Below are 12,710 nucleotides of genomic sequence, written 5' to 3'. Positions count from 1 at the left end.
CATCCAGTCTCATAAAAACCTCCAGGGATGGTGAATCCACCATCTCCCTGGGCAGCCCATTCCAATGGCTAATTACTCTCTCCATAAAAAATTTCTTCCCAATATCCAACCTAAACCTCCCCTGGGACAGCTTAAGACCATGCCCTCTTGTCCTGCTGTTGGTTGCCTGGGAGAAGAGACTGGTGCCTACCTGGCTACAACCTCCTTTCAGGTAGTTGTAGAGAGTGATGAGGTCTCCCTTGAGCTTCCTCTTCTCCAGGTTCTCAGCTCCCTCAGCCTTTCCTCACAGGACTTGTGCTCAAGTCCCTTCACCAGCCTTGTTGCTCTTCTCTGGACCTGCTCTAGCACCCCAGTATCCTTCCTGAACTGCGGGGCCCAGAGCTGGACATGGTTATATATCAATTATACCACCGAAAAATATTCAAATCACGGAACATTAGATACACACAAGTTATTGGAAAATTATGACATCTGAGTTATTGAAATTTTTCTCCCTTCATGAATCATTAAAAATCACAGATTTTTTTAACTAAAAATCTTACTGATTTTTTAGGCCGCATGGCTGAAAGGAAATATCTGCAATTGAAACTTTGGAAAAAGTAGCAGTTTAAAGCTTCACAGTTAGAAAATGGCTATATTTCGAGTTTTGAAGTTGGGCAAAACTGCAGTTTTGCCTCACACTAATTAATTTTTCTAGTCCTGTATTAAATACTGCACACACATCATTTGTGAAAGTGGAGAACATTCAAGGCCTAACTCCTGTTTAGGATGATCTATAGAGATTTTTTTACTCCTTGGCCTGATTTATTCATAACTATACACAAAAAATGCAGAAGATTCACCTCTCATCTAAAATTTCCAACCATATGCTAAAACAGAAAGACCTATGACACTAGATAATATTCAGTTTACAATCTGTTGTTATTTCTAACTACTGGGAGGGTTTATCTGTTATTTTGAAAGGAAAAACCTACCAAGTTGTATTTCTGATGCACGTTTCATGTGGCCTTTAAGTTTCTTTCAAGTTTGCCTCCAAGACAACACCAGCAGAATGGCAGCGGATGCTGCATAAAGCACTTTAACAGTCTGAAGTGTAAGGGGGAGCTTATAGCTGAAGAAAAAGTACACCCGTGTTTTCAAGCAGTTAATTAGAACATAGATTGGTTAAAAAACACCATATGCCAACTACAAAGCCCAGTTTTGAAGGCCTTGGGAAGAACTCTCTTCATCATCATTATTATTATTTACTATTATTATCATTATTACTGAAATCATGCAACAGAAAAGCATTTAGGTCAGCATCACAGAGCAGAAATTAACACAAGCTTTGAAGAAGTCAGCTTGTTTACAAGGGGGAAAGCCCTGAAATCACATATGGCAGACATGACTGAACTCACAGCTAAAAGGCACACATGGATTTCTTCTCTGTGCCACTCTTTGAGTAGTGTAAAATAGGCATTTCAATAAGGGTAAGGTGTCACTCATTTAATACTAACAAAATCACAAAGTAAGCAGGGAAGCGTAAATATTACAGGATAAATTTCAAGTCTGTTATTACCTTTTTAACTGTTCTAACAATGATCATTACTCTCAGGTTACTTAAGGAGTTGAAATAGCTGTAATCTTTCAGAAACAATTCAGTGAGTTAAATTTACCATTAAATAATAGACCAAGAATGTACAAATAGTTCATTGCATTATTTCAGCTGACTCCCTTTTGCTTTCCTTTGTATAAAGACAGCTCCCCTACCCCATCAGAATACCAAATTCTCAGAACTGTAAAAATTCACAGTCTCCCAGTCTCAGTCCACACACACGTATTGGTTTGCGCAGCTGGTAATTAATTTAGAGTGCAATAGCTCATTTGTAATCAATATAGTATCTTGCTCTTCTAGAAAAGTTGTGTAACTATTCACGATATATACTGTCAGCTACTCACATGAGCCAGCCAGTGAGGATTGCAGAAAAGTTGTTACAATTACTAAGAGGTTAATATTAACCACAATTCCTAATGCCTGTAAGTAGGTAGGTAGACAGATCCCCTCCTTTTCCTCCTCTTCTCAACTCCAGATAACATAAGCTACTACTTAATATTAAGCATGGAACATCAGACTATTATTTGTTACTTGTATACGTTAACATTTATTTCTTAATGTAATATTTTTTTGATCATAACACAGATGGATTTTTTTTTAAGGACTAGTTAGGGAGTGGGAGGGATCAGCTGAGTAAGGCATACTAATGAGGATTCACAGAGCATTATTTTGGCATTAGGCCCTAAATCTTTACACTGAAAGAAATAAAAACAATGAAGTAATGGTCTGAAAGCTTTGTTCCCTTGAAATCAGCACAAATACCCTGGTTGAGTCAGAAATGAATATTCAGTAAAGAAGCAAACACTGAAGTCTTAACAGCTGAAACTAATTATTAGGAAGTTTTTGCTATGGCTTAAGACAGTTTGCACCCATTATAGAAGTCCTAAACTCTCAGTATTAGTAAACTAAGCAATATTTTTTCCAAGTTATATCCTTATAAATTAGGGCCTGATTATCTCATTTACTCTTCACATCAGAAATAAGATGATCTAAAACCCATAAAGACCAGAATAGAACCCACTGATAATGAAACAAATTCATAAACATAAAATAACACATCTGCGGTTTCTTTAAATCATGGTTTGAAAAGAACTTCTGAAACATGTGCAGAAGTGTCAAGTGCTTAAAAGTTTTTATGGGTTGTGTTTGGGTTTTTATTTTAGAAATAGTAAACTTCTTATAAACACAAAATCATTTATGAAGATACAAAACAGCTGCAGGTATGTTTCAGTACTAAATAAACAGCATAGAATAGGATTTCTGGATGCATTTTCTCACTTCGTAATTAAAAATTAAAAGTATGTTTTCTACCTAATCAGAAATTTAAGGTATTTATATATTTATGGATTTGAAGGCACATGAAATAGTTTAGTAACCCGTTTGATTGAGTTGAATTGAATCAAGTTTCCAGAAGTGTAGTCTTAGAAACCCATTAATTTCAAAGTATCCAAAGTTCTCTAAATCCCAGATAAAACACACATTGAGTCACATTTACAGAGTTCCATATGTAAGTTTTCCGTGTTTCTGTACTCCTTGATGTCATGTCAATGAACACTATCTTTAAGTCTGAGAAACTACTGCAGTGGTATTAGATTCCCTACTGATTTTTGGATACTCTAAAACTGTTCACGATAATGACTTGCTATACATTGCCTCTGGCTCATGCATTTTTTCCTTTTACTGGACATGCAACAGGATGAGTTTAAACACTATACTGAATCATTCTTTCACTTGTTTGGACTTACAATACTTTCTACCATTCCCCCATAGTCCCTGAGCTGCATGCAGAGACTTTGATCACCTGCTCACAAGAGCACAGAGTACTTTAAAAGAAGTGTTTATCAGGACATGATGGAGATAAATTTACTTTCCCCTAATTTGTAAAAACTGAGTGGATACACTAAACATTCACATTGAACAAAGCAAACCCTGGCCAATCTCGGAATTTCTATAGGGAGATTACTTTCTAATTCTCACTATTCTTTTAATTGAAACAACTGAAAGAAACATTCTCAGAAAGAATATACTTCATTGTCATGATTATGGCTTCTAGAAAAATCATGCAGTGCCATTTCTCAGTTGAAACTTCACAAAAATTTATTAGCATCTAGGAAATGAGCAATTAAACAAAGAAAACAAACGTTTGAAACCAACAGAATTACCTAGGCACCTGATTTCAAGGAATTCTAAAATATGAGTGATAAACACCCAGAGTTTACATAACAGGCACTTGTATTCTGGAGAGCTGGTTGTTCCCACAATGCATCAGGAGTTCTGCTTAAAACAGAGCAAATGAATGCTAAGGTATAAGTCTACTCTTTTTTAGGCATCACAGTTTAAAAAGAAAAAAAAAACCCAAACTATCAAGAAGCTAGTCCAGCATCCCAAGGATATTAAGAATGTTCCAGTTCCTATTGTATCCGAGATATGAGCATACAATCCTCTGGTGTTATTCCTGATCTTAAATACTCCACACACTAACCCACTTTAAATCTCAGCTGCTCATTTATTGGTGTTATTTTTCACTTGTTCAAGTCAACCTAAGATGCTAGACTACAGCTGAAGCACAGCTGACCTTCAGTCCTCCTCTCCAAGTGCTAAACATAACCACCACACTGTTCATAATTGCAGCAGATGGTTATAGGCTTAATATGCACATGTGAACTTTGTAAGGTCTGTTCTCATTTCCAAAGAAAAGATGTGGAAATGTATCAAGGTCATTGAAGCCTTTCACTTGCTCTCCAACTTAAGGGGGAGAGGTAGCAGCATTCAGGAGGGCGAGGATAAGAGAAAAGCTGGTTCCAGTACTTTGTTTCTCATTTATTTATTTTAAAGGCTACTCCACCTCTCCATCTATGACAACTGGTTTCTTAATTTCATCATAAGAATTTAATAATCGATAGTGATTACTAATGCTGCAGATAATTGTTGTGGTTTAACCCTGACTGGAAACTAAGTATCACACAGCTGCTCATTAATTGTCCCCCCGCTCCAAATCGTATGGGGAGGAGAATCAGGGAAAAAAAAAAGAGGATTTATGGGTTGAGATAAGAACAGTTTAATAATTGAAACAAAGTAGAATATACTAATAATACTAATGATGATGATGATGATGATAATCATAAAAATAACAATAATAAAAAAAAATAAGAGGGAGAGAGATGACCAATGCCCAACCCATCCCAAGCAGCAATTGGCCCTTCCTGGACAGCTACCCTCAGTGTATATACTGAACATTATGTTCTATGGTATGGAATATCCTTTTGGCCAGTTTAGCTCAGCTGTCCTGGTTGTGCTTCCATGTGGCTTCTCATGCATCTGCTCACCCGCAGAACACGAGAAACTGAAAAGTCCTTGATTTACAGTAAGAAATGCTCACAACAGTTAAAACATCGCTGTGTTATCAACATTATTCTCATCCTAAATTCAAAATACAGAATTTTACCAGCTATTAAGAAAAAAATTAACTCTATCCCAGCTGAAACTGGAATAATGGTCATCATTAATAACTGTCTCCACTTCTAAACGAAAAGTCCCTTTGATTTAGCATATGAAATGCAGCAGCTTAGTCTCAAACAGTTCAAGTTAGTTTTAAAAATCACACTACCTTCCTTCAAGTAGTTTTTATTTCCCACCTAACCACTTCTAAATATATTTTTTATTATTTCCTTTGTACATTAACTTTCTCGTCTCATGGACATATTGGAATATGAACCTGTGATTATATTAATGAGTACAAATCACTCTCTACATTGGATAATGAGCATAATACTGACTATTGTAGCGTGCCTCATCATTATAACAAATTATTAAATACCCATTTACTGTCAGTGTTAATGTATCTTGATTTTCTTCTCTATTTCAGTCCTATGTTATGAGAAGCCTTGCTTGTATTTACTAGCATTTAGCAAATTTAAGAAATCAGAAGGAAAATTTAAAGCAGGTGGTTTTCTCAAATGTCATGACAACGCTAGTGTAAATGAAGACCTGTAAAGCTGTGAAGTGCAATGGCATAAGCACAAGAAGCAGAGTCGTGGAAGCAGGTTTTTGCGATGTTGATTATATCAATGACATAAAAAGTGTGGTTATCACCTTTTCAACATTGGCTAATTTAAGCTACTTCCGGGCAGGTTTTGAACTGCTGTATCAAAGATTTTTATAGGAAAAAAACCACTTATTAGATAAGTATATTCCTAATCCTGCAAAGTCATCAAATGCCTGAACAGATGACATCTTGTATATCTTTCTTTTTTTTTAAATACAATTTGGAATATCTGAAATCTGTTTATGGAATGAGTTAATAGAAAACAGCAGAATAATTGCTTCCAATTTCAATATAATCATCCTGTTAAAATAATAAATAAAAGGGGGAAAATGGGGGAAAAACTCCCACAAAAATATCCAATATGATGAGAAGGAAGTCCTAATACATAGGAAGGAAAGAGGTTTTAAAGCCTAGGAGGAGAAGCTATAAGAGGAACCCAAGGAAATTCTTCCCACTGAAGAAAAATATAAGTCAAAAGCTTCATACAAGCATGTTCAAATTTTGAAGTTGAAGAAAAATTTTATTTCTTTTCAGGTAAGGGAAAACCCAATTATGGACAGATTCTATCATACATTGATATTTGTAGTGCAAAATCTAGGCATCCAGAAACAAAAGAGGATACAAGGAGACTCTGGAAATTATGAAGACAGAAAACACAAATATGAACTCAATAACCTCACAGTTTGTTCTTTGATCTATCATCTACAAAGTCTGCCTCATAACTCCGCCTCTGGTGATGAGCCAAGTTAACACATCTGCTCCAAAGAATCAAAATTTTCAAATCATAGAATCATTACAGTTGGAAAACACCTCCAAGGTAATTGAATTCAACCTTTGACCGAAAACCACTATGTAAAGTAAACCATAGCACTAAGTGCCATGTCCAGTCATTTTTTGAACACTTCCACAGATGGTGATCCCACCACTTCCCTGGGCAAATGCTTAACAACCCTTTCAGTGAAGAATTTTTTCCTATTACCAATCTAAACCTCCCCTGGTGCAATGTGAGGCCATTTCCTCTTGTCCTGTTGCTTGTTGCCTGGGAGAAGAGCCTACCCCCATCTGGCTACAATCTCCGTTCACGTAGATGTAGAGACTAGAGTGACAATGTCTCCCTTGCGCCTCCTTTTCTCCAGGCTAAACTCCAGCTCCCTCAGTCACTCCTCATATGACTTACTCTGTAGACCCTAATATTGATGTGACAGCTAGTCTGGTGCAAATAAGAACAGGATGATGACAGAAGAGAGAATATAAAAGAACTCATATGCCCAGAAGGTAAACAAAAATGTCTGAGAAGCCCATTACACAATGTGACTATTTCTTTTGATCCTCTGGCTGGTAGACACATAGCAATGATGAAGAACCTTCAACCAGCACACTTGAGTGAGAGTTTCAATGTTATTTTGAAGTATTCACAATTGCATGGGTATATGGTCATTGCAGCTACTGCCTTGCACTCCAAGTACAGCAGAATTCTTTACACAAGGCTATCCTTTACATTAGACTATGATTGGACTATGGAGGAGACTATGATCCTCATTTCAAGGAAGATTTTTCTTGCTTAAATATTAAACCACATAGTGAATATGTTGCATCAGCCATCATATGCCTGTGGAAGCTGTCAGTAACAACCCTAATAGACTTTCAGACTTAAGTTTTCTTTGAACTCTACTGCCCCTCAAGTTCTGCTGCTTCTGAAGGCTTTACCGTCCTATCATCTGACATTTTCAAGGCTGATATACACTTTCAGTGTCCATTTAGGTTGTCATGGCTATTATAAGTTCAGCTTCTAGCAGTTAGAGTATGAACAGCTCACATGTTAGATGAACTTCTGTCACCCTCTGCCACAGCCAGTGCCTTATGCAGAATTTTTGCTCATCCTCAGTTGAACCTAGCAGCAACCAGTTTTGAGACAGTGTCAAAGGAAAGGAATTTTGGATTTGTCTTTCAGAAGTAATGCAAACACTTTTGCCTCGGCTCTCCAGAACTTAAACACATACTTTTTTTATTAAGGTTGATACACAGACCTAAGATGAAGGATGCTGGGAGAATAGGCAACTATTTAGGTTGGACTGTGCCACTCATCTAATTGGGATGGGAATGGAACTCTATTCCAAAACTTTTCATAGTTCTAGTACCTTGGCAAAAGTAAAAAGCATGATGGCTTCATTTAACATTAAATTTAAATGACCCATGACCACAAACCAAATTGGAGGGCTTCTGTAATGGTCAGTGCATTGTGTTTAAGTGGCAAGTTTTTGTTAGTGGGAGGGGGCTACAAGGGTGGCTTCTGTGAGAAGGCACCAGAAGCTGTTCCCATGTTGGACAGACATAGTTCCAGATGGTCCTAAGATGGATGAGAAGAAGGGAGAGGGTGGAGGTATGATGTTTTTATTTGTTCATATTTCTCATTATTCTACTATGTTATTAATTTGCAATACATTAATTTAGTTTTCCCCATATCAAGCCTGTTTTGCCTGTAATGGTGATCTTCTTGACCTTATCCCAACAGACAAGCTTTTTGTCATATTTTCTCCCCCTGTCCATTTGATGGAGGGAGACTGATGGGTACCTTACAACCAGCCAAAGTCAACCCACCACAATCAACCACTTCAACAAAGGACTTGTTAAAACAAGATCAAATTAATAAAAAAAACTTATTCATTTTAATATAAAAATATCTGTGCCAGATAAAATTCAGATTACTAAGAAGTTTGATAGAGAACAAACAATTAAATATTTAAAATTGGCAGATGATCTACCTTCAGGGATGTGTGAAAAGACTCAAGGTAGCTATTAACTCACATTCTGAATGCCAGGTAAAGCAGCAATGTGTTAACTCATAACGGAGCTTTGGTCATCTCAACAACATTGTTCTAGATTCTTCAGTAATCTGTTTAAGAGCAAAGTTGTCTGTAAGCAGTTACATGAGAAAATGGAGTCAAGGGTAGAAAAACATGTTTTAGCTGGGTGATAAATTTGGGATTGACTGAACCCACATGCTAGAGTAGAAATCTCCCTACAGGAAAATATTGGAAGAATTAGACTCTTGTGCACACTGGACTTGAACCAAAAAGTGCTTTGAGTGAAAATAAAAATAAATGAACACATAAATTTTTGCTTTGTTGTGTGTATATTCCTGAAGAGGTGAACTCTAGATGAACTTCCTACAAAGTTGAAGTTCTGGCAGTGGTTATATAGTGGAAACATGCATCTGGGGAATGGAGGGGCAGAAATCAGTGCTGATGACTTGTACTGATGGGACATGAGGTTATGAGACCATGAAATAGCAACAAAGATATTACTAATAAGATTTTACAGTGCTTAAGGTACAGTATATTGGGACTATCACAGTACTGTCTCCCCAAATGGGCTTTCTTATCCCTTCACTTGCGAAAGTCCTGATACTCTTGTGATGGCATACCAGGAAATTTCAGAAGCTAAATCAAGCTTTTCATCTTTTAGTGATTTGACCTCTTGATCGTATCTTTCTGAAACAGCTCATTGCTTGGTGAACCAAAGCCACTGTCTGTAAAGCAAAACCCAGAAATGCCTGAGATCAGTAGAAAGCGCAAGACTATAGCAGCTCCTGCTCTGGTGAATTTGTGCCATACCTTGTACCCTGCATTTCTCACAGACCAAGGCAGTGAGAAAGCCTGTACCACTACTCCTTTTGCCACACAAAGTAATCTTAAAAGACTCTAACCTGAACCTAGAAACCTTTCTGGGTGAAAGTTGCTCATCATTAGTGACACCATGTGCTTGGATATTTTATAACAGAATTATGTCATATGCTGAGTGAGATTTTTCCACAGTGCTGTCACTAATAGCTGTGACTCTCAGTGATATTTTTAAACTCCTCAAGTGATATAGCTCCAATCCTTTTAGAGACTTCATTTTTCATGAAGTCTAGCATCTTAGTACTTCAACAGGCCATAAAATATCTTTATGAAGTTTGGCAACAGTGTTATGCGCAAACTGAAAGCTAGAGAGTTTCACTTTGTCAGATTCAGTGATGTGGCAGATTTATGGATAGAAGGAAAAAAAGGACAACTGCTAGCTTCCTATCCATATAATATTGTTTATTAAATAATATAAACACATGTGAATAAAGTCCCCTCACTAGCCAGCTTGTTCTCTGATTCAGAGGAAAAATAAAATCTACATATATGTACTTGTCTCCACAAGAATATCTCAATTCATCCCATATGTTCTTGCCCCTTTGTCATACACGACAAAAGGTGGTAATATAGGCACAATATACCTTTATGAGTTCTAGCCCCTCCCAATATACTTGGTTTATTTCATTGTCATTTTTAAAACCTTTAAATAAGCATATCTGTGCTACAATTTATCATAGTCAAGAGAGAGGGAAGACATTAATACATGCAAAAAGTAACCTAATCTGAAGTACATCAGGTTTCCCTTTGCTCCTATATTGCAAGGTCCTAATAAAATTGCTTTATGATTTATACCACTGGTTTGGCTATTCCAGTAGCCAAGACCAGCTAATAGCAGAGGCTTCTGAAACAGATTAAAGTACATCATTATAGTAGGACACTCAAACTTCCATTGAATTGTTTCAGAAAATACTCTAGTTGGACATACTTTCAGTATCCCCAAGTGTGTGCCACGTCTTTAATATGGAATATTTATTGATCAGACAAATATATTGCAAAGGAAAAATTCAGTTTAAAAGAAATTACTGTCTAAAATGAAAATTATGGATCTCATTTTCTACCTCTCCCTTGTAAACAGAGTCACAGAATGGTCGAGTGTGGAAGGGACCTCTGGAGGTCGTCTTCTCCAAGAGCCTAATGTCAAATTATTAAAAGGTCAAAAAGGAGGGTTTTTTCCTTCCCTATATGTTTTCTTTCTCCTTTATATCTTTTCCCTATATATTTTCTTCCTCATCTCTCTTCTTTCCCATGAAGAGAAAAAACACCTGAAAATAAGTAGCAACTTTTATTCTGTCTTAGAGAAAGTGAAATATTTCTCTAATACATACCATAACTCCATAACATTTTAAGTCCAAGGACCTTGTTTTTGTTCCTCCTCTTGTGCAAGTAGTCTTCATATTTGTTATGATTGTTTCAGTAACCTCCATGCTGACTACGAATTATCAGTAAAAAAGGTGATCTTTTTACGACGCCTTTCTAAATCCTTTGATTATTTCTGCTTAATAGAATTCATCCTCCAAATATACTGAGTTTATTTAGGATCAATAAAATGAAGATAAAAACATAAGAACTGGATTTTATATTAATTTCCCTCTTCCTGCTCTAGAACTGGCTAATCATAGAAATGGGAAATAAATAAAAATACCTAAGGCTTTAGTTATATTCATTCTGTGGAAATTCAGTAATTTGTTAATACCATTTATTACATTGATTTCTTTCTACTCTGTACTGTATAGCAAGGCTGAGAGCAGACAAGAGTTTTGTATTCCTATAGATGAATAAATATACAGTGTATATATTTATATGATTAATCCTATTGCATGGATAAGATGACACAACTTTATAAAAAGATTTTAAGATAGGACTTTAATTCCACAATACTTTTTTATTTAGTTTAAATGCAGAGGATAAAAGTGCAAAATGCCTGGGAAAAATAATTAATTCCTTGCATCTATGGTCCAGACATTACACAGAAGGCATGCAAGAGAGATTTATCCTCTCAGTACAGTCAGACATCTGACTGTAGGGTTTTTTTCTTTTAGTTTTGTTGTTGTTGTTGTTGTTGTTTTCTGCAAAAGGACTTGGAACCATGAAGTATCAAAAAACAACAATTTCCTAGAACTATTTTGCAGTAATAGATTTTTTCAATTATGCTTGATGAATACTAAGATGCTTATTTTTAAATAAAAAGCATTAAAGTGTCAGGAAATTGATCATTTATTTGGAATGGGATAATTGATTTTTTTTTGTTCTGTCTGAATAGTTTGCTAATTTTCTTTTTCATTATGTGTCTGTGACAATACATAAACTTTTTTTAAGTTATGAGAAACTATATCTTTCCTCCTTCTGTTAGTGCAGGCTATAACAATAAAAAAGAGTAGAGCTTTTATTTGAAAATTTGCCACAGGAAAATGTGGATCTGCCAGTAATTTTAAGTTTTCGGTGGTTGCAGGTTTCAGTCTTCAGTAATTTACACACAACCTTATTAGGTTGGTCTAGTTTAATAGACTTTAACATTTTGAAGGTTGCATTTTCCTCATCAATGACTGTGAATTCAGCATGGTCAAGTGAAAGACCTAAGAGAGATCAATAAGGACATTTGTGTTTCTCTGCATTTTTCATGGAAGATGTGGGGATTTTTTAAATTAGTCTAAAGAAATAAAAATGCACCAGTGACTACAGGTATTTAGAATAACTTTCTTAGCATACTTGAAAAGTAAATCCCAAAGTCAAATGTTCACCAGCTTCTATTCATTTGGAGAAAGAAACGATTGCATCAACCTCTTTGTAAGCTATATAATATGTTCAAGAGTCTCAAGGTAACAAGCAGAACAGCAGCCATAGCTGTTTGTTCTTCAGCCTATATCGTGTTTTATGATGATCATCATGGTTATTGGTTTTGCACTGCATTATAATTCTAAGCAAATAGTTTGAGAACTGATTACAGAGATACAAGCTTTCTAAAATATCTATTCTTGAAATACCCATTCACATAATAGAAGATAGCTTGGTTGTTAAGGTACTAAATTCTACAGGAAAAAGACCCTGCACATCAGAAAAAGAAATCATTTCTAGTTGAACGGAATCCCATGATCTAAAAATGTGCAAACGTGAATTGTCATAAGTACAGACAGGGGAATCAATAGAGGCTACCAGTCAATACACAACAAAATATTAGTCACAGTTTACTTCCTGACTCAGTTTGAAAGGTAAACATATCAAAGCATTGATGATGCCCTTCACAATGATATTTAAGCAAGCATTGCATTTTTGGTAGTATAGAAAAAGGGCTATGCCCTGTGCCAGCTTCCCTATGTCTGCTCTGAAAGACTGCTTTGTCACTGCCGGACACTGATTCTGGCAGGCAGCAATGGTGAGGATCCCTTTCCTG

General features: G+C 36.1%; 2 protein-coding genes across 5 annotated transcripts in view; both read right to left on the bottom strand.

Moving 5' to 3' along the window:
- LOC127462039 (uncharacterized) overlaps nucleotides 1–12,710 on the bottom strand; it is a 542,224-nt gene that overhangs the window by 307,528 nt on the left and 221,986 nt on the right. The gene's annotated exons all lie outside the window — the stretch shown is intronic.
- The window catches only part of RALYL (RALY RNA binding protein like), a 374,398-nt gene that overhangs the window by 235,049 nt on the left and 126,639 nt on the right, over nucleotides 1–12,710 (bottom strand). The gene's annotated exons all lie outside the window — the stretch shown is intronic.

The sequence above is a fragment of the Manacus candei genome, unplaced genomic scaffold (genome assembly GCF_025592945.1).
Source record: "Manacus candei isolate 608988 ecotype Guabito, Panama unplaced genomic scaffold, ASM2559294v1 h1tg000008l, whole genome shotgun sequence".
NCBI classification, from domain to species: Eukaryota; Metazoa; Chordata; class Aves; order Passeriformes; family Pipridae; genus Manacus; species Manacus candei.
Note: the sequence above shows the minus strand (reverse complement) of the source record. Positions and strands in the feature narration are given on the sequence as shown.